General features: G+C 40.7%; 1 protein-coding gene across 2 annotated transcripts in view; it reads left to right on the top strand.

Annotated features, from left to right (window-relative positions):
* Positions 1 to 27740, top strand: part of LOC140737730 (GTP-binding protein Rit2-like) — a 324036-nt gene that overhangs the window by 97176 nt on the left and 199120 nt on the right. Inside the window, exon 1 of one of the 2 annotated variants that reach the window (XM_073064316.1) lies at positions 5457 to 5476. The exons of the other annotated variant lie outside the window; for it this stretch is intronic. The gene's annotated coding sequence lies outside the window, so the exon portion shown is untranslated. Of the gene's footprint in view, positions 1 to 5456; positions 5477 to 27740 lie in introns of those variants that run through there. 2 annotated transcript variants of the gene reach the window in all.

The raw sequence follows: 27740 nt of genomic DNA, 5'->3' as shown, positions 1-27740 counted from the left end.
CACCTTCCTTTCTCTTTTTGGCTATTACCCATATGATGATGATGTTGAATCCCATATGGTGGTTGGCTTAAATCCAGTTTATAATGAGGGGTGTTTCCTGTCATGTCATATTCATGGCTTTTGGATACAAATACTGACCAATAAATGAACACTGAGCAGCCCAATTGTTGATCCAAAAATACCTTTTCTGAAACTTCCCTTCAAATGGCACCTCATTATGGAGGAGACTGCAAAGGAAGTCAATGCTAGGGGGTTAGCACTGAGGACATGGCTGGAATAGAGTTCATGAGTTATTAAGGTAAGATTCTTAATATCCACAAGAAACAAGGACTTCCTGCTTCCCGTCTCTTGCTTACAAGCCACCTGCCATTTTTCAGTCCACCTCCTAATCGCCCAGGCATACGTCATTTCTCACTGCTGTTGAAGCCATACCTTCACACCTTACATCTTAAGCACAGCAAATAAGCATCCTGCCTTAGTATGTATTCTCCTTGTAGACCTCAAAATTATGCTATTGGCAGGCACCCTTCTGTCTTCTACATGATTGATTGATTGATTTATTTATCTATTTATCGATTGATTGATTGATTGATTGTGATGCAGTGTGAAGCATGCCCATCTGGCCTTTCGAGCCATGCTGCACAGTAACCCACCAACTTTAACGTCAGCCGAATCATGGGACAATTAACCTACCAACTGGTACATCTTCGGACTGCCTTGAGGAGAACGTACAAACTTACAGGGGGCATTGGGAATTGAACCTGTGTCAGCTGTACTGTAAAGCGTTATGCTAACCACTTCACTTCTGTTGCCGCCCAGTGGTTACATACAAAATTACTAGAGACATGAACAATCAGAATTTGAATTTACTTGCAAATCCCAGGTCCAGTAGAAAAAAAGTGTGGGGTATATGAACGGAGATCAATTGTGTTCATGGCATTGCAAGTAGAAGTGATGAATTGGAAAATATGTTACTCTGTCACTTTTAGAGAGCAGAAGCCTGCTGAAGGTACAATGTTTCCTGACCTTATTCTAGTACATACATATTGTACCGAGATATTCATGTGGTGAATCAATGCTCCAAGTTTTCAAGAACCAGGTGCATAGAATAGGATTTCATACGTGTCAGTTTGCCTGAGGGTGAGATTGAAAAAAATATTTCTATAGCCAGACTCAGATGTTAACTTTCACAAGTTAGGTTACCAAGAATGAGTTGAGAGCTATACTTTGGGGGTCATGGATAATCTGCCAAGGTGTTGGCTCATTGTGGCTCAGAGCATGAGAAATTCAGCTCCCACTTGCCTTTGGTTTGTGGAACATGGATATATTTTTATCCAAAGCTGAGTGGGTGATCAGTACAACAATGTGCCTAGCCTAAATGAGCCACTAGAGTTGGCTTAGTTTGCTTCTATGGCAGCTCATAGTTCAAAGTAAATTTATTATCAAGGTACATATATGTCACCATATATTACCCTGAAATTCTTTTTCTTGCAGGTATTTACAGTAATACAAATAAATACAATCAATAAAAAATACATACAAAGGCAAACAACCAATGTGCAAAAGAAGACAAACTGTGCAAATGCAAACATAGATAGATAGATAACTAACTAACACCGAGAAAATGAGCTGTAGAGTCCCTGAAAATGAGTCCATTGCTTGTGTTCAGTGATTGATCAGCTGTAGCTGCCATGAAAAGAGCTGTCGCATGTAGCGCCTTAGTCTTCACAGGGCATTGAGAGTTGTATTTTCCTGCTCGATGCTGTCTCACGTAGGCCAATAAGATTTGTGCTTCACAGCTGTGGAAAGCTCCATAGGAATAGCTCTATAAAAATCTGTTATGTATTGGAGTGCTAACACACCTGCCCCTTTGCTGTCCAATCCATCCCTGCCCATGTTAAGAAAAGTACTGATTTACTCAGATCTGTACTCAAGCCCAAAGAGCTGAGGTCATTCTCTGCAGCCATTTGAAATATTCTTAATAGAAATAAAATAAAATAAATTCATCAGCGTAGTTCTTCCTACATCGGATACACTTGTCATGCATACTAATGCTGGGCAATGAGGCACCAAAGGTTTTCACATTGGTACAACCAGATTTCTAGGCCTACACATTCCAATCAACGTTACTAAGCATGAATGAACTACTATAAACATAATAAGTAGGATCAGAAATATAAATTGCCCATCGTATCTGCTGTGCCATTTAGCACTCTCATACTGAATTTCTGCAACACTTTCCTGTTATATCCACATTTCCCCTGATCCTGGCAATTTAAGCTGCGGAGTTCAGTTAATGGCCCAGAGCACACCATGTCTCCCTTTCAAGGCTTATCAAACATTGGATAGATAGACATCAAGAAGCAATATGCCATTTTTTTCTGTAAGATTAACAGATGTTACACAAGAATGCACATTAAATGAAGCAGACCCTAATGCAACTCCTCTCAAAGGGCAAACACCTCCAAAATTGAATTAGGTTGATTTATTGTTTTCCTTAAACTAAAGAACAAACATAAAAAGCAAAAAAAAGCCCAAAAAAAACACATGCTAAAAATCTGCAAGAGAAACTGCAGTTATTTTTTGAGAGGCTCAATAGTTCTGTCACTTTCTATCGACATGACACAAATCAGTTGACGTTTCAAGGATAAACCTTTCCGTAGAACTGAAAGATATCACAGATGATGAACATTTACAAAGGAACAGGGATAGAAATCTGGGAGGAAAATAGAACCATATCCTGGCAGTGCATACGGGAAAAGCCAAAGAAATGTTTGTATCATGCTAAAAAAGGATTGGAACATAGTTAAATGCTTAAGTGGTATGTGTAGGGGACTAAATGAAGCATAATTCAAGGATCAAAGACAATGTAACATTGAGGGTATCAGGAAATGCTGAAAATGGCAAGGTGAAGCATGTTCATGAAGTTTATTTCTTTCTCTATGGTCATGTTAATTTTTCATTCTATACTATAATGGACACAGGAATTAAGTGCTATAAACTTTAACAAGAGATGCTAGTGTTGAAGAATTTAATCTCATTCTATTTTTCTCCTTTATAATCAACATTGGGTATTGGTAGGTCAGGAATGCCCTGAGTCAATGTCCTTTGCTCTTTCTCTGTAAATTAGCCAAGTCTGTAGTTTGAGAAGTCTCTTCCCTCCCATATTATTTCAGTAAATATATTTAAGACAAGGTTGGATAGATTTTTGCATTGTAGGGGAATTAAAGGTTATGAGGAAAAGGCGGGTAGGTGGAGACGAGTCCATGGTCAGCCATGATCTTATTGAATGGCTTGACAGGCCTACTCCTGCTCTGATTTTCCTACGTTCTATATTTTGTTTAAATAGCTAATTTTCTGATGTGATTACATGGAACTTGCAAATTAACATTATGCTGAATCAAGGGTAAATCTCTGATATGGACACATGTCCAGTAGGATTGGATTTATAGTGTCCCAAACCCGTAAGTACTTAGAGCTGGAGGACAGAGTTGATTCCTGTCATCTCAATTTGGTTTGGTTTAATGCCAGATTCCACTGCTGAAACAATATAATTAATTTGCAGAGTACCATTTCCAGTCATTTTTTGATATTTATATTGGTACCTTTTGTTTGGTCTCCTGAAAGGTGTCCAACTAAGTAAAGCCTCAGTGAAATAGCTTTCACAAATCTATATTCAAACAATAAGTGAATAGACAAAGAAATCGACTGGTTAAAAGCTGACCTATGAAATCTCAGCAGAGCAAAATGCTGGTTATATGTGTACTGCTGAGGCATTTAAAGCATGCTCACCTTCGAACAGGACTTGCTGAATGTGAGCACAGATGTCCAAATGACATTCTCTAATATTTCAATATTGAGATCTTAAACTTAAAACATGAAGACAAAGCCATTGATTTAGGAAGCAGTGTTTTATAATGGCACTGAACCAGCAAGGGCTTTTATAAAACTGTTGAAATATTATTGAAACTATAATGAAGATATTTATTCAGAGTTCTGAATCATGAAATAATTCAGCATGGAAAGAGGCCATTCAGCCTGTTGGCCAATATGGGACTCTAAGTAAGAACAGCTTCATTAGTCGCACTCACTCACTGTTTCTACATAGTCCTACAAAATTTTTCTTATCATATATTTATCTATCTTCTTTCTGACTGCTGCAGTTTAACCTACCACCATTATTAGTAATTGTTGTCTACTCTAGACCATATGCTCTCGATGAATTCAATATTCCCTTTGCCATTCTTTCCTTCTCTCTGCCCTTGAAACTAATATATTTTCTCACTGAAGGTTTTTTAACCTGAAACCTTAACTGTCTCTTTTTACAGATGCTGCCGAACCTGTTTCCAGCATCGTTCGTTGTTATTTCAGATTTCTGACATCTGTAGTTCCTTGAGTTTCAATTACTATCTACCTCACAGCTTCAGTTTTCCTCTGATCTTCCTGTCATCTGCAAGTTGACAGAAGTTAGTTGGTAGCAAGTTGACTTGAGTGCCTCATATAGCCATGACAAGTTATTAATATATATTAAGACTAACAGTGATCCTACCAGGACCCCCTGGTGAAATTCATTGTATAATTCTGTTCTAACTGCTCCTTGTTATTTCACTTCTTTGCCACACTTATTCACAATTAATATAAAACCCTTGGCAGTCTGTGCAGGTGTTGATGACTCAGTAGCAGAAACTGCATTGAATTTATACATATTCACTGATCTTGACTGCAGGCTCTTAATTGAAGACAGCATCATGCCTTCCATTGACCACAAAGAAGTGATCCTGCGGTGGCAGTATCAAAGCTTTCTACTGATGCAGAATGACAGACACTATGAACATTGATATTTTTCAGAATATTGCAATTCAAGGAAAAGGGCTATCGAACTGATATAAAACTTTTGAAAACAATATACTATCCATTTGTGTAAAGAGTTCTACTTTCAGAGAGCAGTGTTTAATATAGCAAGTGTCATCTCCAGTTGAGCATGTGATGGCAATGTGATTTATCAGCTTGTGACATTTCTGCAGATGAATTTACTTTAATTGTCTGTGAGCTTCAAATCCATAATGAAGACGAGCGACTTTGTCAGCAAGCTTTTGATAAATTCTCTGGCTTCATAACTAGGCAATTAGCTGTCACTCAAAGTTCTGCCTATTCATTTTGAGGTAAAGTTTGTCAGTCTTACAATTCTTGGTTTCAAGGCAAACTGTTGATTTATATATGGATAGCAGTAGAGGAACTAGAATTAGCTTTCTTTGTGAGCTAATAAAAGGAAACTAAGCTGATTTTATTTTAGTTTAATTGCTATGGTATTGCTGTAAATATAGAATTCATTGCCCATGTCCAATTGCCATTGAGAGGTGGTGGTGAGGTATTTTCATGAACTACAACTATCTTCTGGAGAAGAAACTCCTACCATGATGTTGGATAGGGAGCTCTAAGAAGACGAAGAAGAGCTTTTGATATAGTTCAATATCTGGTAGGTATATGGCTAGACCGGCAAGATGGTGGAGTTCCTATGAACTTCGTCCTTCTTGTTAGTTATGGTCATGATTTTTGTAGTTGCTGTCAGAGGAGGCTAGGTGAGTAGTTATTATGCATTTTACAGATGTTTAAATGGTGCATGAGCTGGTAATTAAGCTTTTTACTTTTTGGGATGGCATGGTATTGTAGCAGTTAGCATATGGATTCACAGCGGCAGCGACCGGGGTTGAATTCCTGCCGCTGTCTGTAAGGAGTTTTCTCTGTCACCTCATGAGTTTCCTCTGAGTGCTCTGATTTCCTCCTACAGTCCAAAGGCGTACAGGTTGGTAGATTAATTGGTCATATGGATTTAATTGTGTGACAAGGGCTTATTGGGCCAAAAGGGCCTTTAACCGTGCTAGTTCTCTGAATTAAAAAAATAAACCTGTACAACATTAGGACATTTGCAGATCAGGCAAGATTGCATACCAGGTATGAGGCTGAGATATTTTAAATTGGAAATCATTAAGTTAACTGAAGTTAGATTCTTCAGATGCAATGGTAACATTTGAACTGGCTTGTTATCCCAGACCACTGGATTATCAATCCTATAATTTAACTTACTGACTTTCATTTCCTAGTTGAGTTCTGCAGAAGACATGTGCATATAATTATCAGTTGAAGTTTACATAAATTACAGCATTAATAAAAGCATAAGACATGGGAGTAGAATTAGGCCAGATGGCCAATAGAGTCTGTTCTGCCATTCCATCATGGCTGATTTATTATCCTTCTCTACTCCATTTTTTTGGCTTCCTCCTGTAACTTTTGATGCCCTGACTAACCAAGAAGCTATCAACCTCTGCAGTAAATATGCTCAATGACTTTTTCTCCACAGCTGTATGTGACAATGAATTCTGCAGATACATGACCAACTGCCTAAAGAAATTCCTTCTCATTTCTGTTCCAAAAGGATGTCCCTCTATTCTGAGGCTGTGTCCTTTGGTCCTAGACTCGCATACTATCAGAAACATACTGTCCACAACTACTCTATCTTCAGTATTTAGTACTTTCAATGAGAACATCCCCCACCGTTCTTTTAAACTGCGTGGAATACAGGCCCAGAGCCATTAAACACAACTCATATGTTATACCTTTTGTACTCAGAATCATTCTTGAGATCTTACTCTGGATCCTCTCCAATGCTAGGATGTCTTTTCTAAGATAAGGGGCTGTCTGTAAGGAGACAGATAAGAACTGTTCTGTGATAAGAACTGATCACAGTTCTCCAAGTGCAGCTCTGTAGAGCCTCAGCATCACATCCTTGCTCTCATATCATAGTCCTCTTAAAATGAATGCTAACACTGCATTTGTCTTCCTTACCATCAACTCAATTTGCAAGTTAACCTTTAGAAAACACTGTATAAGCATTCCCAAATCCTGTTAAATCTCTGATTTTTGAATTTTCACTCCGTTTAGAAAACAGACTATGCCCTTAATCCTTCTACCAAAGTTCATGACCAGACATTTTCCAGCAGTATTCTCCATCTGCCATTTCTTTGTCCATTCTCCAAATTCTTTACGCAGATGCCCTGCTTCCTGCCCCTCCACTGATCTTTGTATCATCTGCAAATTTGGCCACAAACCATCAATTTCATCATAAAAATCACTGATGTACTGTATATCATGGAAAGAGTGGTCCCAGTACCAGTACCTGCGAACACCATTAATCACCAGCAGCAAACCAAAATATGCTGCCTTTATTCCAACTCTGTCTCCTGTCAGTCAGCCAATCTTCTGTTCATGCTAGTATATTTTTGTAATACCTTGGGCTCTTAGCTTGTTAAGCAGCCTCAAGTGGGGCAACTTGTCAAAGGTTTTCTGAAATTCCAAGTAAACAACATCCACTGACACTCCTTTATCTATTGTGCCTGTTATTTCCTTCAACTAATTCCAACGGTTTTGTCAGGCAAGATTTCCCCTGAGGGAAACCATTCTGATTTGGCCTACTTTATCATGTGCCTCCAAGTATCTAAAACCTCATCCTTAATAATGGATTCCAACATCTTCCCAACCACTGCATTCAGGCTAACTGGCCTAGAATTTCCTTTCTTCTGCCTCCTACCCTTATTAAAGAGTGGACGAAGGGTCTCGGCCCAAAACGTCGACAGCACTTCTCCCTATAGATACTGCCAGGCCTGCTGTGTTCCACCAGCATTTTGTGTGTGTTGTTGTTTGAATTTTCAGCATCTGCAGATTTCCTCGTGTTTGACATTTGCAATTTTCAGTTTCTCAAGAACCATTCTGGAATCTAGTAATTCTTGAAAGATCATTAATCATTCCCCCACAATCTCTTCAGCTACTTCTTTCAGAACTCCGGGATATAGTCCACCTGGTTTGGGTGACTTATCTACCTTCAGACCTTCCAGCTTCACAAGCGTTGCCATATAGCTACTGTCTTCAGCTCTGAAGACAACCACAAAATAGTTATTTACAAAGTTTGTAGTTTGTGTGCCATTTCTTTGTCCCCTATTACTTTCTCTCCAGTGTCATTTTTCCAGTGGTTCAATATCCGCTCTCACCTCTCTTTTACTTTTCAGATATCTGAAAAAACTTTTGGTATCCTCTTTGATACTATTTTCTACCTTACCTTCATATTTCATCTATTCTTTCCTTCTGATTGATTTAGTTGCCTTCTGTTGCTTTTTAAAAGCTACCCAATCCTTTAACTTCTCTCTAACTTTTGCAATGTTATATGTCCTCTCTTTTTCTTTGACTTCTCTTGTCCACCTAATTTGCCTCATCCTTCCTTCGGAATACCTCTTCATCTTTGTTAGCAACACAATGATGTTGTCTGACTGCATTCATTGTCCAGACAGGGAGATGAGAAAAAAGCTTCTTGGTCTTATTACAGCAAAGTAGCTGCTTTTTAGGTAACTATACCCTGCCTTTAAAAGGAAGAACATCCTTAAAAAATGTTTTTGTATTTGGATAGTGTGGCATCAAACCACCAACGCTTTATGAGGCAACAACTTTTGAAGAGTAAGGGGGAAAAAATAGAACATTAAGCTGGACAATATATCACACTGCAGGAGAGGTAATGGAGAAGCAGCAGAATGGCTGGCTGTAGTAACCACACAATTCATGAAAGGATGTGAATCATTTCTCGAATTCCATTAGTTTTTGGTTTTGTCCCTGAAACTCCACATAAAGACAGAACACAGCTTAGTTTCTGAAACACCATTAAAGGCTAGCAGGGCATGAATTCTAGCTTGTATCTACCCCTTCTGCAAATTCCACCCCCATATCATCACATGATTGCTTAACTGAACTAAAAATTGCCAATGATGATTTAGTTACCTAAGAAATGCATATGACATTTCACTGTCCCTTTCTTAATGCAGGTATTAACCTTTTATTTTAACTGGTTTACACCCCCATTAAAATGGTTAACAGACAAATGTCATATGCACTTGTTAAGCTTCCACTATTAATATTTCAGGCAGTGCTTTCGAAGTTATTATACATGTTGTAAGAACAGTCATTGATCTAGAGTGAGAATTAATCTTTGCTTTACTAGAAACGTAATTCAACTCTTAATCTTTAGCAAGCTCCTTCCTATTTAAAATGTGCATTTGAAAAACCACATCATTTTCTTGTTACTGAAGTTAAATGTTACAACTACTTTTAAATGGATACTATAATTGGGTTAATGATATGGAGGCTGAGGTCCCAAAGGGGTTTGTCAGGTATCCTATCATTTCAGCAATCCTACCTGCAAAAGAATGTTCAGATTTGAGAGACAGTGTCCTAAGGGCTTGACATTGATTCTGTGGAACACTGATCAACTGTCCTTAAGACCGTAAAATATAGGAGCAGAATTAGACCATTTGGCCCATTGAGGCTCCTTTGTTATTTCATCGGGCTGATCCACTTGCCATCTCAGCTGTAATTTCCTGCCTTCTCCCCATATCCCTCATGTCCTGATTAATCAAGAATTTATCACCCGCCTGTGGCAATGAATTCCACAGATTCACCACTCTCTAACTAAAGAAATTCCTCCTCACCTCTGTTCTAAATGGAAGTCCCTCTATTGCAAGGCTGTGTCTTCTGGTCTTAAGCTCACCCACCATAGGGAAAATCCTTTTCATATCCCCTCTTTTGAGGCTTTTCAACATTTGATAGGTTTCAGAGAGCCCCCTCCCTCATTTTTCTGAACTTCAGTGACAAGAGGCCCAGAGCATCAAATGATCTTCATATGATAAGCCTTTCAATCCCAGAATCATTTTTGTGAACCTCCTTTGAACCCTCTCCAATGTCACCACATCCTTTCTTAGATAAGGGGCCAAAAACTGCTCACGATACTCCAAATGAGGCCTCACTGGTGCTTTATAAAGCCTCAACATTACATCCTTGCTTTTATATTCTAGTTCTCTTGAAAGGAATCTAACATCACATTTGCTTTCCTCACCACCGATTCAACCTGCAAATTAAACTTTAGGGAATACTGACTACTCCCAAGTCCTCAGATTTTTGTATTTTTCTCCAATTAGAAAATAATCTGTGCCTGTATTTTTAAAATCAAAATACATGACCATACACTTTTCGACACTATATTCCATCGGTCACCTCTTTGCCTCTTCTCCTTCTGTAGCCTCTCTGTTTCCCTGGAGCTACCTGTCCTTTTGTTTTGATGGAGTTCATTGGCTATCAGCTTCTCCAGCTGGAATGGCAAGAAATTTGGTTCACACCTGTTCAAACACATCTTTCAAGGTCAAATGCAGTTTCCCCCACAGAAGAACATAATAACTATATAACAATCACAGCACGGAAACAGGCCATTCCGGCCCTCCTAGTCTGTGAATAAAGGGAGCAGGAATATGCAATTTAGCTCATTGACAATATGATGGATACTGTTCTAGAAAAAGTACAGAATCCTGCTTAAAGTACCTTGTCCCCTTAGTCCAAAAGGCAGATTGGAGGGAATTCAACTACTCAACACCCACATCCCTCTCAGGTTGAGAATGATAAATATTTACACTTAACTGCATAATAAACCTTATGCTAAATGGTTGATCCTTTCTTATAAGACTCTTCCAAGTTTTAAACATGACTTGCCAACTCTTGTAGTTAATCTAATGTCTCTGGTAACTTTGCATACAAATGATTCATCCATAAATGTGCTTATGTGCACAGTTCCCAAATACATACACTGCAGAGTAGTTGGGCTCTTTCTTCTTTTATTAGGCTCTTTCTGTTCAACTGACTGAAAATCATTAGGCATGGTATGGAATAGAAATGTAATATAGTGCTGGACCATTAACTTTTACACTTAAACTATTGTTTTTTTCCCTTTATTTTAACTTCTGAGTGATTGAAAATATTCTGGTTCCTGGCTTCATTACCTAGAAGATAAGCACCTCCAGAGTAATGTTTATAAGGAGCACCAAGTAATGTAGGTTAACAGTGACATTGATCATATTCATTATGAGTATTTGATTCACTTTGCAAGAGAAAACTTTATTGGTCATTAAACATTTGCCTTCTATTAGATGTTAATGGTAAATATAATCCTTTTACTTGGTACTTGGTGGCCTGTACTGGGAAAATACAAAAAAATATGTGGGAAATGTATGACGCAAGAGACATCTGGTTCGCCAGTGACTTCCAGAAAAGTCTGAATTGCAACCAAGAAAGGTCAGTGACATTGAAAAGACAGCTGAACTCCAGGAAAGACTGGTATGGGCACTCAAGTCTAGCAACCTTGTGTGCAGCACTCACAAGAGGGCACCATACAAGCTATGAATGAACTAAATACGCAATACCCTGAGTCTCCTGGGGGGAGTGGTGGGAAGGATGAGAGACTCAGTAGGATGGACATAATGGCAACGGCCAGGATTGGAAATACGATAATGAGAAAGCTCAAGCAAATAACATTGAACAGAGAGGCATTCATTGCAAAGTGTCAATATGGCAAAATCTGCAGAAACATCGAAGGTCTCGATGCACCAAAGCAGATCCAGTTGTGGAATGAAGGTGATTCAAGTGCAATGCACAGACTCGTCATCCGTGAGACGTTCGAGAACTCCAGCCAGGACGCATCCCACAGAGCTGAAGATCCCTCTGCCCCTGAGCCATCCCAGTGCCAAAGAAGGGACCAAATGAGTGCTCCCACTCACACCTACTCTATTCATCAAGGAAAGGGAGAATCAGATAGCCTAGATCATCAGACAATGTGTCTTGGAAGCAGTTTGATGACGACCTGGGTTGCGTCTTGGAAGCTACATTAGCAGGACCTGTCTACAGGGAAGTTGACTCCCTCACACCAGTTGTGCTCAACTTTGCTAAAGAGTGATTCACACTAATGGAGAAAAAAGGGGATCTTAAACCATCATGTCAACTAAACAGGAGGGAAAGGGAGATTTGCCACCTGAGAAGTGAGATAAACACCGTGAACAAACAATTTCAGATTCAGATTCAGTTTATTGTCATTTAAAAACCACAAATGCAATGCAGTTAAAAAATGAGACAACGTTCCTCCAGAATGATATCAACAAAGCACATGACAAAATAGACTACACCAGAAAATCCATGTAACGTTTGGCAATCCCCAATCCAGAGTCCGGAGAGGCTGCTGCATATTAACATTGCGCTACCATCTTAGCGTGTTCTCTGGAAAGGAGCAGCAAATCCACCGGACAAAACAAGACCAAAAACTAAAGCTACAAGACCTGCACAAAACCACATAGTTACAACATATAGTTACAACAGTGCAAACAATACCATAATTTGATTTTTAAAAAAAACAGACCATGGGCATGGTGAAGATAGTCCAAAGATGTTAAAAGACTATAAGTTCGAAAGAAACCACCACACAGTTTCCACAAGTCCTCAGGGTCCTGATAGACTCGTCATCCCACGCCAGCGGCAGAAGAGAATACCCCCACTATGGACTTCCATGGTGCCGCCGGACTCAGCCTCGCAGACACAGCACAGAATGAAAGCTCTGTCGAACCCAGCCTCGCAGACACAGCACACACTGAAAGCGACCTGACCGCAGCGGACTCCGAGTCCGTCGAACCTCCGAGCCTCCGACCATCCCCTCTGGCACAACTTCTCCGAGCACCATCCTCTACCGAGCGTATTAAGACGCCCCTGCCAACGGCAACACAACCCCGAGGATTGGGGGCCTGTTCTTCTCAGCAGAGACCTGGACCTCACAGCAGCAGCAGCAATGAAGAGGGCCTTCCTGGAGATTTCCAGATGTTCCTCCATGCTCCCACGTCCGTTTTTCATTAGATTAGGATTGCGCACGACACCCTCGCTTAACAAATAATATATCAGCTCCGGAGTGGCCTCTGCAAGCTGCATCGCGCTGCCATCTTGAAATTTAAGGACAGTTCACCTGACGAAAAGAAGATGTCAAAGATCTAACCAGAAAACTGTGGGAACACAAGCTCAGGAGGGTGGAGCAGCTGTGAATGCAAAGAAGGGAGAAAGAGCGAAGGAGAGCGCAGTTTGTTTAAAAACCCATTCAGATTCACCAGGAACAGCCAGCAAAAATCTGGCACCTTAACCAGCTCAAAGCAGGAGAGGGAAGATCACACAGCAATTCCCGTAGGAATCAGGGATGAGAATTCAATCCAAAAGTCCCCCAATCAAGAATCCCAGCAACTGAGCTGAACGTGGCAGAGCTCACGTGGCCAGACGTCCAGGATATCATCAAGAGAGCAAAATCATCTGTCGCCCCAAGACCAAGTCCTATACCCTACAAGGTGTATAAGAAACTCTCAAAGCTCCTCTGGAAGTTGTGGAAGATAATGAGGAAGATTTGGACCAAAGGCTCTATTCCACCAAGTTGGAAAATGGCTGGCAGATGCTTTGATCCCAATGAAGAAGACTCCTCCATAATCACCCAATTTAGGACAATCTCCATCCTTATCGTGAAGTGCAAGATATTCTTCTCAGTGCTTGAGAGAAGGCACACCTCTTACATGATGGAGAACCACTATATCAACACATCCATCCAGAAAGGTGGCATCTCAGGTTTCTCTGGGTGCTCTGAACATACCTCAATAATTAGCCAATTGATCCACAAGGCTAGGCAGAAGAAAGCGTTGTCTGATTAGACCTAGCCAACACCTATAAATCAATTCCACATGTCCTCATACAGGTTGGCCTGGACCACTACCATATCCCACCATTAAAGTGAGCTACCTAGGAGGATTCAAGCTGCACTTCACTTCAGCCCACTCATATCAGCAACAGCAGGTGTAACCCAAAGCCCAGCGTTGGAGCCCAGGATCCGACAACCTGCAATACAGGGGTTCGTGGATGACATCACAGTAACCACTATAATGCATGTCCAAGCAGCTGGGTATTGGAAACCCTGGACAATGTAGATACCTGGGCTAGGATGACCTTTAAGGCCAGGAAGTCTATTTTCATGGTGATCAAAAAGGGCAAGGTTACTAGCAAGTTCAGTCTTCAAGTACAGGGAGAAGTCATTCCTTCCATAGAGGACAACCCAGTAAATTATCTTTGAAAGTGGTTTAATGCAGTAATGACAGACAGCACCAACATCACCGACACTGTAAAGCAGTCGAAAGAGTGGCTGAAGAAGTTCGACAATACCGCACTCCCTGGTAAATTTAAGACATGGTTGTACCAACATGGTCTTCTACCAAGGTTTCTCTGGCTTTTCATTGTGACTACTGTAGAGGGCATTGAGGGGGAAGTTAACAAGCACCTGTGGATCCCCCCCCCCCCAAGTATTTCTTCAGTGGATCTCTACATAAGATCAGGCCAGCTACATTGTCATCGATGATGGAGGAGTTCAAGTCGGCAAAGTGTAGAGTTGTATTAACACTGAGGGTCTCCGATGACAAGTTAATAAACCAAGCAGGAGTCAAAACAAGATCAAGCCGAAATTGGGCCGCCAACTTAACCATTGACCAGGTAGTGAGCTCCCTGCAACTGACAAAGATGTCATCAGCAACCCATGACCGGGATGGCAAAGCCTCGACTCAGCACACTTCCAATGATGGGGGAGTGCAAATGCAAGGGATAGGCAGGACATGGTCAGGCAGAAGTATGGAACTGCGAGGACAAAAGGCGGTTATCGAAGGCAGTGGAGTAGGGGTTACAGGGCACCTAGACAACATGGGGTCTTCCCAAGTGCAGGATCACTTGGGCAGAGCTTTGGAGACTGGAGCCCTTCCGCATTTCTTTCCTCCTGTGGTCAGTCTATGATACTCCCCATACACTATCACAGCTGCATACATGGGGGCTGAGAGAAGACCCTAACTGCAAGCTTTGTGCTCAGCGGGGTTCATTGGCACACACATTTGTCAGGGTGCAAAACAGCTTTAACACAAAGATGGTTTGGGTGGAGCCAAGACAAGGTCCTGCTGTCCCTTGCTGACACACTGGAGCAGGAGAGGTATAAAAAGAGACCAGCTGGCAGAGAGGCAAACAGGGCAGTTAATTTCATCAAGGAGAGGGCCACACCAGTCATATAAAAGAGGCTTAAATCCAATCTGCTGCAAATTGCCAAATCATGGGAGATGAAGGTTGATGGGGGAGGAAACTGCAGTTCCCGGAGATGGTGCGAACCACACTTTGATCAGACATTGAAGAAAACCGAAGACAAGAAAATAATCCTGGTGGAGCTCACAGTACCATGGAAGGAAGGATGTGAGGAGGCTCACGAGAGGAAGACCCTGAAGTACCGATTCTTAGTCCAGGAGTGCAGGGACAAAGGATGGTAGGTGTGGCTATTCCCCATGGAGATTGGCTTTAGAGGGTTCCTGGCAAAGTCAGCATGGAAGTTGCTGTCAGCACTGGGCATTGATGAAAAGAGCAAGAGCCAAGCAGCTCACAGGATGGGGGAGGAAGCAGAAAGACCATCTTGCTGGATATGGAGCAGGCGAGAGGAGTTGAGCTGGAAGTCAGGAGCAGGTGGGCTGTGACTTGGCCAGCAATGCTGACCCACCAGCTGGAAAGTGTAGTGGTTAAGGGTTGAAACACTCTGTGAAGGATGCTCACCAGCTGATAACATTTGCTCCTGGCCAAAAGATACGGTTACCTCATTGGGTAGCTGTAGTGAGCACCCCGGTGTATGATGTAAGTACCTATGTGTTTGTGATACTGCCTCACTTTTTCTCTCATCTTCATCACAGGCATGACCTGTAGTTCTGCATTTCGCAATTTTGAATTTCCTTTGTTTTCTCTAACTGCCCTCTTTTCATGGTTGTTTTGTTTCTTTGTTTATATTCTCTCTCACTGCCCCCCCCCCCCATTAACACATTGAATAAATAACCTCAAGTACAGCTTATTACTAAGGCAATCTAGGCTTCATCTTATTAGATGTATTCTATCCATTTCCCCCACCCCCCTTCCCTGCAACTTAAAACTGACTTGTATTCTCTCTTTCCAAACTCTGAAGAGGTACCTTCATCCTGAAATACTAATCTGGATTCCATTTCTGCAAAAGCTGCTCGGCCAGTTAACTGTTGCCAATGCACCTAGCTGCAGTGAAAATCTATGTTCTGCATGCCATCCGTACAGATAATTTCAAAACATAAGTACATTGAGGTAGTAAAGGGGAAAACAATGGCAGAATGCAGAGTATAGTGTTCCAGTTACAGAGGAAGTGCAATTCAGGTAGACAAAAAGATGCAGGGGATATGATGATGTAGATTATAAAATCAGAGTTTATCTTTAACATACAAGAGGTTCATTCAAAAGTCTAATAACAAGGATAGAAGCTATCATTGAGTTTGGTGGTGCAAACTCAAGTATTTGTGTCTTCTACCCAATGGAAGGGTGGAGATGAGAAAGTCCGGGGTGGGAGGGGTCTTTCATTTTGACGGCCTCTTTTCCAAGGCAGTGAGAGGTGTTGATGGAGTTAATGGAGGAGACTGCTTTTTGTGATGGGCTGAAGTTTGTCCACAGACCTCTGTAGTTTCTTGTGTTTCTGCACGGAGCAATTGCCATACTGAGCTATGAGTTCAGAATCAGAATCAGAATCAGGTTTATTATCACTGGCATGTGACGTGAAATTTGTTAATTTAGTACCAGCAGTTCAATGCATTACATAATCTAGCAGAGAGAAAAAAAATAGAACGTGATAATAAATAAACAAGTAAATCAATTATGTATATTGAATAGATTTTTTAAAATGTGCAAAAACAGAGATACTGTATATTTAAATAAAAAAGTGAGGTAGTGTCCAAAGCTTCAATGACCATTTAGGAATCAGTTGGCAGAGGGGAAGAAGCTGTTCCTGAATTGCTGAGTGTGTGCCTTCAGGATTCTGTACCTCCTACCTGATGGTAACAGTGAGAAAAGGGCATGCCCTGGGTGCTGGAGGTCCTTAATAATGGACACTGCCTTTCTGAGACACCGTTCCCTAACGATGTCCTGGGTACTTTGTAGGCTAGTGCCCAAGATGGAGCTGACTAGATTTACAACCTTCAGCAGCTTCTTTCAGTCCTGTGCAGTAGCCCCTCCATACCAGACAGCGATGCAGCCTGTCAGAATGCTCGCCATGGTACAAATATAGAGGTTTTTGAGTGTATTTGTTGACGTGCCAAAACTCTTCGAACTCCTAATAAAGCATAGCCACTGTCTTGCCTTCTTTATAACTGTATCAATATGTTGAGACCAGGTTAGATCCTCAAAGATCTTGACACTCAGGAACTTGAAGCTGCTCACTCTCTCCACTTTTGATCCCTCTATGAGGATTGGTATGTGTTCCTGTGTCTTACCCTTCCTGAAGTCCACAATCAGCTTTCGTCTTCTGATGTTGTGCCATGTTGTTGCTGCGGCACCACTCCACTAGTTGGCGTATCTCACCCCTGTATGCCCTCTCATCACCACCTGAGATTCTACCAACAATGGTTGCATTGTCAGCAACCATTCCAGTCAGTTCCGGTGCACATAGCATCTATATGGCCAGACTAGGAAAAGATTTGTTTTCTTTTTAATTTTGAAATACAGATGGTTACAGGCTCTTTTGGATCAATGAGCCCGCGCTGCCCAATTACACCCATGTGTCCAATTAACATACTAACCCATAAATCTTTGGAACGTGGGAAACCAAAGCAGCCGGAGGAAACCAACATGTTCAGAAGAAGGTCTCCAAAAGACAGTGGCAGGAATTGAACCTGGGTCATTGCTGCTGTAATAGCGTTGTGCTAACTGCCATATTATCGTGCCACCCCCTCTTTATCCATCCTCTTCACTAATTCATCATTATTTGAGATTTGGCCTGCTATGGTGGACTTGTATGTGGAATTACAGCAGAATCTGGGCACACAGTCATGAGTGTATAAGGAGTAGAGTAGACAGTTGAGCACACAGCCTTGTGGAGCACTTGTGTTGAGGATAATTATGGCAGGGGTGTTGTTGCCTGTTTTTACTGATGGTGATCTGTCGGTCAGGAATTGCAAAGTATGGAGCCATGTCCTAGGTCTAGTGGTTTGGCAATGAGTTTGAAAGTGAAGATGTAATCAATAAATATCACTCTGACTTAGGTATCTAGGTTAACTACATGCTCCAGAGGTAAGTGTAGGGTCAGGGAAATGGTATCTATTATGGACCTGTTTCAACAAAGAGTGGCATACCATTGTACCCCATCTGTCCACCACTGAATTTCAGCTTCTAGTTACTTGTGCACAAGATTACACAGATCTCCTGAACATTATATTTTCCTAGTATCTCAAGATTCAAAAACAGATATGTTACATCGCTGAAAAATAGAGATATAGGGCAAGGTATATTGGGTTTGCTAAATATTTCATTGTCACTGGTTATTTTCACTTTTGCTGAAAGGTATGTCTTACAATCCTTTTAAAGTGTTGTAGCGATGTGCTACACACAGCGCTGAAATAATGACACGCAGTCGGTAAGTCGTTTCGAGACTAGTTTATTCAAACTTCGCAGCGCTGGCATTTAAATCCCTAGTGCCCGCCCTCTCCGGGCGGAAATGACATCAAAGGTGCATTACCAAAGTCTCCCCCCGCGCGCTGGCTATTTGTGAGCCGGTTCACCTGCGCAGAAAGTGGGTCGCCGCAGTGTGATGAAATTATTATTCACATACCAGAACTTTTTGGTTGTCTGACCCAGAAGGCTATGGCAGCTTAGTCATTTGATTGCATTTGAAGTTGAAACTGCTAGATTTCTGGATACTGGAAAAGGCAGGAGATCCCTAAATATGGGGACGGATAGGAGAGGGGTGTTGAGGTGAAAAATCTGTTGAAATCCTTTTGAATGGTGGAGTTAGCCAAATGGCTTACTCTTGTTGGTTTTTCTTAGTTTTGTATTGCTCTATAAAATGTATGGTGAAAATTTTGGGGTTGATTTTGGCTGTAGCCCACTGTTGGGATTTGAAAATAGGCTAGCTATTTTATCCAAGATGATTTTTTTCCCCATTGATTTGAGTTCCCTACATTACAATAAGCTCTACAATTCAAAAACTGCTTACCTTTGTGTAAATATTTCAGGACATGTTGAAGATGTGAAAATCGTTATATAAGTGCAGATCTTTTAAAGGAAATAAAATCAGCCTCAGCCTAAAACAGTTAAATAAGCTTCTGATTTACTGTCAGCATTTTGTGCCAGTGGCCAAGACAGAATTCTTAATCGGACATGGAATAATCAGCTGGGGTCAGTGGTGGCAGCTGAAACTTTTCTTCCATCACACTTGCTGTGCATCAAGAACCAAGCAGGAAATCTTTGCCAATATATTTGACTGCTGATATAAGGAAAGTCTTTGAAGTGATCTTGAGAGGAAGAGTGAATATGGAAATATATAACATGTTAAAGGGCAGTCAGTACAGACTCAAGAATTGGGAGTCACATCTAATTAATCTAATGGAAATTTTCAAAGGCATGCTAACATGTTGAACATAAAATTGATAGATTTGTAAATTATTCATGGGTTTTTCTTTTTTTGGCACTGAATACAAATGCCTGAAATTCTGTTCACCATCATAAAAGATAGGAAAAGATAGAAATTAATCCAACCCCTTTTATACAGATAGGTGTGTTTTTTATAGATAAGCACAGATTATGATTTCCTTTTCTTGCCTGAAGCTGCTTTTATGTTTATTATTGTACAATATTTATGCACTTGGTAGGGAATAAAAGCAATAGAATTAAGATTGTTTTGGATGCTTCTGCAAAAATTGACAGCAGTTAATTGGGAATCTGCTTCTCAACTGAAAATAAAACCAAACAAGGAAGAAAAGAGAAATAGAGATAAACATGCTGGAAAACCCCAGCAGGTGAGGAGACATTTTTTGAAAGAGAAACAATCAAGGGTTTGTGTCTATATCTTGGATATAGAATGCTGCAAATGCTGATAATCAGAAATATTAAGGAATGCCTGAAATACTCAGCAAGTCAGATGGCATCGGTGGAGAAATATAACTGGAGTTAAAGTAGCAAGTTGATACCCTTTTGCATTAAAAAAGTAAAACAGAACAAGGAGACAGAAGTTGAACATGTACAGGAGTTGGACTGCAACCAGTTACTGAGGGGGGTGTATTAGAAAAGGCGAATAAAAATAACGCAAGTGCAAGCGGAGCGGCCATTGTTGTGAGAGAGAGCTAGTGTTCAGAGTGGCTTTGGCTCAGCAAGCTTCAGTGAGGTGAGTATCTGGTGTATTTCTTTTTTCCTTTATTCCTTGTCTGTTGAAGAGAAGTTTTAGGGAGCTAGATAGAAAGCTGAAAAACAGGACCTCCATGGTAATAATCTCCGGATTGCTGCCCATGCCACATGCCAGCGAGTATAAGAATAGGATGATTTGCCATAAGAATGTGTGGCTGAGAAACTGGTGCAGGGGGCAGGGGTTCAGAGTTAAGGATCATTGGGATCTCTTCTGGGAAAGGTACAACTTGAACAAAAGGGGCAAGTTACATCTGAATCCAAGGGGAACCAATATCCTTGCAGGCTGGTTTGCTAGAACTGTTCAGGAGGGTTTAAACTAATTTGTCAGGGTATAGGAATTGGAGTGATAGTGTTGAGGGTAAGGTAGTTGGTTTAAAAAAAAAAGAAGAACCTTGAAGTGAAACTCCCAGCAAGAAGTAGTGGATGATAGGGTAAAATTGCAGACAAAAGGATAAGTTTCAATGTAAAAAACGGACAAAATCAAAAAGGGTGAATGCCTGACTGTAAGTGTTATACAGTATTTGAATCTGTGCAGTATATGGAATAAGGTAGATGAACATTTACAGATTGGCATGTATGACACTGCGGCCATTACTGAATCATGACTGAAAGAAGATTATAGCTGGGAGCTTAATATCCAAGGATACACATTGTATCGAAAGGACAGGCAGGTAGACAAAGGGGGTGGTGTGGCTCTGTTGGTAGAACATAAAATTGAATCATTAGAAAGAGGTGACTTAAGGTCAGAAGGCATTGAATTGTTGTAGGTAGAGCTAAGTAATTGCAAGGGCAAAATGACCTGATGGGAGTTATATATTTAGAACCCCAAGCAGTAGTAAAGATGTGGTCTACAAGTTACAATGGGAGATAGAGAATGCGTGCCAGAAGTGTTCCTTTGGCATGGTTCTTGAGGAATGCAAAATTGAAAGTGCCCCTCCACTCTTCAGGAAGGGAGATAGGCAGAAGAAAGGAAATTATAGGCCAATTAGTCTGACCTCAGTGGTTGGGAAGATGTTGAAGTCAGTTGTTAAGGACGAGGACTCAGGATACTTGGAGGCACATGATAAAATAGGCCGTAGTCAGCATGGTTTCTTTAAAGGAAAATCTTGCTTGACAAATCTGTTGGAATTCTTTGAAGAAATAACAAGCAGGATAGATAAAAAAAACAGAATCTGTGGATATTGTGTACTTGGATTTTCAGAAGATCTGTGACAAGATCCCACATGTGAGGCTGCTTAACAAGCCTCAAGCCTATGGTATTACAAGAAAGATTCTACCATGGATAAAATGATGACTGATTGGTAGGAGGCAAAGAGTGGAAATAAAGAGAGCCTTTTCTGGCTGGTTGCCGATGACTATTGGTTCCCCAGGAGCCTGTGTTGAGACCACTTCTTTTTATGTTATATGTCAATGACTTGAATGACAGAATTGATGGTCTTGTGGATGATATGAAGATAAGTGCAGAGGCAAGTAGTTCTGAGGAAGTAGAAAAGCTACAGAAGGACATAGACAGCTTAGGAGAATGGGCAAAGAAGCAGCAGGTGGAATATAGAGTCAGTAAATGTATAGTCATGCACTTCGGTAGGAGAAATAAAAAGGTAGACTATTTTCTAAATGGACAGAATATTCAAAAATCTGCGAGGCAAAGGGACTTGAGAATCCTTGTGCATGATTCCCTAAAGGTTAATTTGTAAGATGTGTTGGTAGGGAGGAAGACATTTGCGATGTTAGCATTAATTTCAAGGGAACTAGAATTTAAAAGCAAGGATGTAATGTTGAGTCTTTATAAATCACTGGTGAGGCCTTACTTGTAATATTGTGAGCAGTTTTGGGCCCCTTATCTTAGAAAGGATATGCTGAATCTGGAGAGGGTTCAAAGGAGTTTCATGAAAATTATTCTAGAATTAAACAGCTTGTCATATGAAGAGTCTTAATGGCTCTGTACATGTATGGTCTGGAATTCTGAAGAATGAGGGATGGTGTCAATGATACCTTTTGAATGTTGAAGGGCCTCGATAGAGTGGATGTGGAGAGGATGTGTCCTATTGTGGAAGAGTCTAGGACCAGAGGACACAGGCTCAGAATAGAGGGGTGGCGTTTTAGAATGGAGATGAGGAAGAATTTCTTTAGCCAGTGAGTGGTGAATCTGTGGATTTGTTACCTAATATGGCTGTGGAAGCCAAATCATTGGGTATGTTTAAAGCAGAGGTTGATATGTTCTGGATTAGTCAAGGCATGATAGGTTACGGGAGAAGGCTGTAGATTGATGCTGAGAGGGAAATGGATCAGCCATGATAAAATGGTGGAGTAGAATCCATGGGGAAAATGGCCTAATTGTGCTCCTATATCTTATAGTCATAAGGCCTTATGGCATATTGTTGAATGCTGAGTGCTAAAATGTGCTGTCTGAAGATGAGATTCAGTTCACTGAGAGAATGTTTGTTCTAATGTCAGTCTGCATATATGGCCCCTAACATTATAGTTAGATTTATTTTGCCTAGCTTTTTGAAAACCAAACTACTATACAAATGTCTTAGTGCAATCAAGAGCAAATGCATTTAATTCTCCATTTGACAAGGATAATTAAATTATGCATTTTCAAACAATAAAACTATTTTATGTTTGTTTCTGTACTATATTTTTTCTAAAGGCAATAAACATACTAGTGAATTCATGTGAGTTTTATAGAAGAGTTCATTTGTTGAGCACAGTTAAACAAATAGTAAAACAAATCAACAAATTTATTACATGAATGAATTAGTAAAAACATGAATTCCATGTTATCTGATACTTTCTAAACAGATGTAATGATAAATAAATATGACAAAATTTTGCAAAAGTTTTTAAATTAGTTTAATGTAATTGATTGTAAATGAGCAACTAAAAGCAATAGGATATACACTCAGTAGACACTTCATTAGGTAACACAGACAAAATTCTGGAAGAACTCAGCAGGCCGGGCAGCATCTGTGGAAAAGAGTAAACAGTTGATGTCCTGGGTTGAGACCCTTCCTCATGTTCTAATGAAAGGTCTTGGCCTGAAATGTCGACTGTTTACTCTTTTCCATAGGTACTGCCTGGCCTGCTGAGTTCCAATAGTATTTTGTATATGTTGCTTTGGATTTCCAGCATCAGCAGATTTTCTCGTGTTTGTGATTTTATTAGGTACACCTGTACACCTGCTCATTAATACAAATGTCAAATCAGCCAAATATGGCAGCAACTGAATGCATAAAAGCATGCAGACATGGTGAAGCTTGCATTTCTGGTCTCGACTGTGTGCAGTTCTGGTCTCCTTACTTGAAGCACATACTGGCTTTGGAGGCAGTGCAGGGGACGTTCACCAGGTTGATTCCAGAGATGAGGGGTTTCAACTATGGGGAGATATTGAGTCACCTGGGACTGTACTCACTGAAATTCAGAAGAGTAAGAGGAGATCTTATAGAAACATATAAAATTATGGAAGGGATAGATAAGATAGGGACAGACAGATCTAGGGGACATAGCCTCAAGACAAAGGAGTTGGTTGAGGACTACAGAAGGAATGGAGACAAGCTAACCCCTATTGACATCAATGGATCTGGGGTCGAGAGGGTGAACAGGTTAAGTTCCTAGGCATTAACATCACTGAGGATCTCATGTGGTCTGTACAGATCAGCTGTGTTGTGATAAAGGCACAGCTGCCTCTTTCACCTCAAGCAGTTTAAGTTTTGTATGGTCCCCAAAATCCTAAGAACTTACTATAGGGGAATGACTGAGAGCATCCTGACTGGCTGCATCACTGCCTGGTATGGGAACTGTACTTCTCTCAATTGCAGAATTCAACAGAGAGTGGTGTGGACAGCCCAGCACATCTATACATGTGAACGTCCCACTGTTCAGAATATTTACAAAGACAGGTGTATGAAAAGGGCCCAAAGGATAGTTGGAGGCCCATGTCACCCCAACCACAACCTATTCCAGCTGCTACCATCTGGGAAGCAGTACAGCAGCGTGAACACCAGAACCAACAGGCTCTGGGACAGCTTCTTCCACCAGGCTAACGGACTGCTTAACTCATGCTGCACAACTGTATTTCTGTGTTATAGTGACTATCCTGTTGCACATACTATTTATTACAAATTACTATAAGTTGCAGAGACATAATGTAAAGATTTTTACTCCTTATGTATATGAAGAATGTAAGTAATATAGTTTATTCAATTCAAAGATTTGGGGGAGTAGATTTAGGATGGAGATAAGGAGGAACTACTATTCCCAGAGAGTGGTGAACCTGGGGAATCATTACCCACTGAAGCAGTAGAGGCTATCTCAGTACAGTAAATATATTTAAGATAAAGTTGGATAAATTTTTGCATACTAGGGGGATTAAGGGTTATGGGGAAAAGGCAGGTAGGTGGAGATGAGTCCATGGCCAGATCAGCCATGGTTTTATTGAATGGCAGAGCAGGCTCAATGGGTCAGATGGCCGACTCCTGCTCCTATTTCTTCTGTTCTTATGAAGAGGTTCAGTTACTGTTCAGACCAAACATCAGAATGGGAAGAAATGTGATCTTAGTGGCTTTGATCATGGAATAATTGTTGGTGCTGGACGGTTTGGTCTGAGTATCTCAGAAATTGCTGATCTCCTCGTATTTTCATGCACAACAGTCCCTAGCTTTTACAGAGAATGGTGTGAGAAACAAAAACCATCCTGCGAGTTGAGGGCGAAAATGCCTTGCTAAATAGGGAGGTCAGAGGAGAATGGCTAGACTGGTTCAAGCTGACAGGAATGTGATGGTAACTGACATAACCATGGGTTACAACAGTGGTGTGCAGAAGAGCATCTCTAAAAGTACATGTTGAACCTTGAAGTGGATGGACTACAGCAGCAGAAGACTACGAACGTACACTCAGTGGCCTCATTATTAGGTATAAGAGACATCTAATAAAGTGCCACTGAGTGCATGTCACTTTCCTAAATCATACTACTTGCTACATATATCTAGGAGAACACCATATTTGATCGGTGTGTAAGACACAAAGATAGGGAAAAATATATTAAGTTGGAACAGTCCTAATGTTACATATTTGGAACATAAATACCATGGTTTGACCGGATCTGGTAGGGCCTCATGTTTCTGAAAGGAAACATCAGCATTTGCCACTCCTGGGATAATTCTCTTGAAGATTTCTGGCTCTGTTAATTAGATGGGAGAAAGTTAACTGAAGTCATTTGCTTAATTTATTTATTTCAAAGCCTATAATTAATTTGGTATGTTGACTGTGTATTATGATTTGTTATATCTTTTACATTTTGCTGTTTGTAATTTGTTTAATTGTTGACGGCAATTTTAACGATTTTAAATATCTCTTGCACAGAACGCTGCCTCAACTTCATGCCGAAAGCTGCTCTATGGTGGGATGGGGTTTAATATTATGTTGCCAGATGTGTACCGACAGCTGGGCCTGGCTTTTTCTTGCTGGATTCCTCCCAGGTGCAAAGTGTTGAGCTTGCTAATCGCTGCACATCTGGCCCAGGTACATTCAGACAGGCAGGGTCTGGCGGTAGCAAATCCTGGACGTGATCCAGCTTGAAATAACCCATTAGATAATTGCTTGAAGGTTCAAAGTGGGAGGATATTAATATGTAATTTGATGAATCCAATGTGATTATATTATGAATTGTACATCTGGCATTAACAAATAGAAGTTTTCCTAATTTCCTCCCTTTTGACAACACCATCTTGATCTCAGAATGCAATGCTTTAAATGAGCCAAATATGGTCTGGGAAAACAGAATTGTAATGTATATAGGCAGAGAGGAGGTAAGTGTTTGAAGAGGTTTGGTGGTCATCAGCATCGAATTTTGCCTTCAGATTGATATCAACTGTACCTTATACTTCAGTTGAGCAACAGCAAATCCACACCATTTCTGCACTTTAGGCTTATTGATTAACAGCAGTGGTATGGGAACACAGAAAAGAGCACATCTTTCTCACTGTATGAATGGCATTTATGTTGCTGAGATTTCTGTTGCTATTGTAGAAGAAATAATATAGTAAAATCAGAATCACTTTATTGCCAGTATGTGAAATTGATTGTAGTTCGAGCATATAATGCAGGACAATACTACTGAAGTCAGGATGACTGGCCTATAATCATTAAGTCCAGTGATCTTGTCTTTCTTGAGAACTGGAATGATTGATGTAACTTGAAGGGACATGTTAAATGTCTCAGTGAAGATGGATGCTAGCTGATCCACACAGTGCCTCAGAGTAGCAGGTGAGATTCCATCAGGACCTGCTGCTTTCCAAATAGTTTGCAAACATCTTCTTGCATCAGAGAAAGTATAGGGTGGGATGGATGGAGGGGCCAAGGTGGGGGAAGGCTGAAGAAGGTCATTGGGACTGGGGTGAAGGGGGGGAATGGTGACAATGGAGTGGCTGTGAAAGGGAGAGTGTAAGGGATTTAACATATCATGTTCAGAGGAAGTGAGAAGAGATAGATGATGATTGTCCTTATCAAACCGACAGAAGGTAGATGAACTTCCAGCACAATTGCAGATTGGCAGGTGTGATTTTGTAGGCATCACTGAATCATGGCTGAAAGATTATTGCCAGGGATACACATTGTATTGAAAGGATAGTCAGGAAAGAAGAGGGGTGGTGTTGCTTTGTTGGTAAAACATAATATCGAATCATTAGAAAGAAGTGACATAGGATCAGAAGGTGTTGAATCATCGTGGATAGAGCTGAAGAAGGGTAAAAAGGCCCTGATAGGAATTGCATACAGTCCCCCGAGCAGTAGTAAGGACATGGTCTACAAATTACAATAGGTGATAGAAAATGCATGTCAAAAGTGCAATGTTATAATAGTCTTGGGGAACTTCAATATGCAGGTAGATTGGGTAAATCAGGTTGGTGCTAGATTACAGTAAGAAGAATTTCTAGAGTACTTATGAGATGGCTTTTTAGAGCAGCTTGTGGTTGAGCCCACTGGAGGATCAGCTATTCTGGATTGGGTGCAGTGCAATGAACCAGAATTGATTACAGACCCTAAGGTAAAAGAACCCGTAGGGACAAGTGATCAACATATGATTGAATTCACCCTGACATTTGAGGAGAAGCTGAAGTAAGGTGTACCAGTATTACAGTGGAATATCGGGAATTACAGAGGCATGAGAGATGAGTTGGTCAGAATTGATTAGAAAAGAACACTGGCAGGGATGACAGCAGAGCATCAATGGCTGGAATTTCTGGAAGCAATTCAGAAGGCACAGAATAGATACATCCCAAAGGGGAAGAAGTGTTCTAAAGGAAAATGACACAGCTGTGTCTAACGAGACCAGCCAAAGCCTACATAAAAGTCCAACAGAAGGCATATAATACAGCAAAAATTAGTGGGTACAGTGGACTGGGAAGCTTTTAAATATCAACGGAAGGCAACTAAAAACTCAATAAGAAGGTAAAGATGGAATATGATAGTAAACTAGCCAATAATTTTAAAGAGGATACCAAAAGTTTCTTCAGATATATAAAGTGTAAAAGAGAGGCGAGTGAATATTGGACCGCTGGAAAATTATGTTGGAGAGGTAGTAATGGGGGACAATGAAATGGAGGACA

This window comes from Hemitrygon akajei, chromosome 13 (assembly GCF_048418815.1).
Source record: "Hemitrygon akajei chromosome 13, sHemAka1.3, whole genome shotgun sequence".
Lineage (NCBI taxonomy): Eukaryota > Metazoa > Chordata > Chondrichthyes > Myliobatiformes > Dasyatidae > Hemitrygon > Hemitrygon akajei.
Note: the sequence above shows the minus strand (reverse complement) of the source record. Positions and strands in the feature narration are given on the sequence as shown.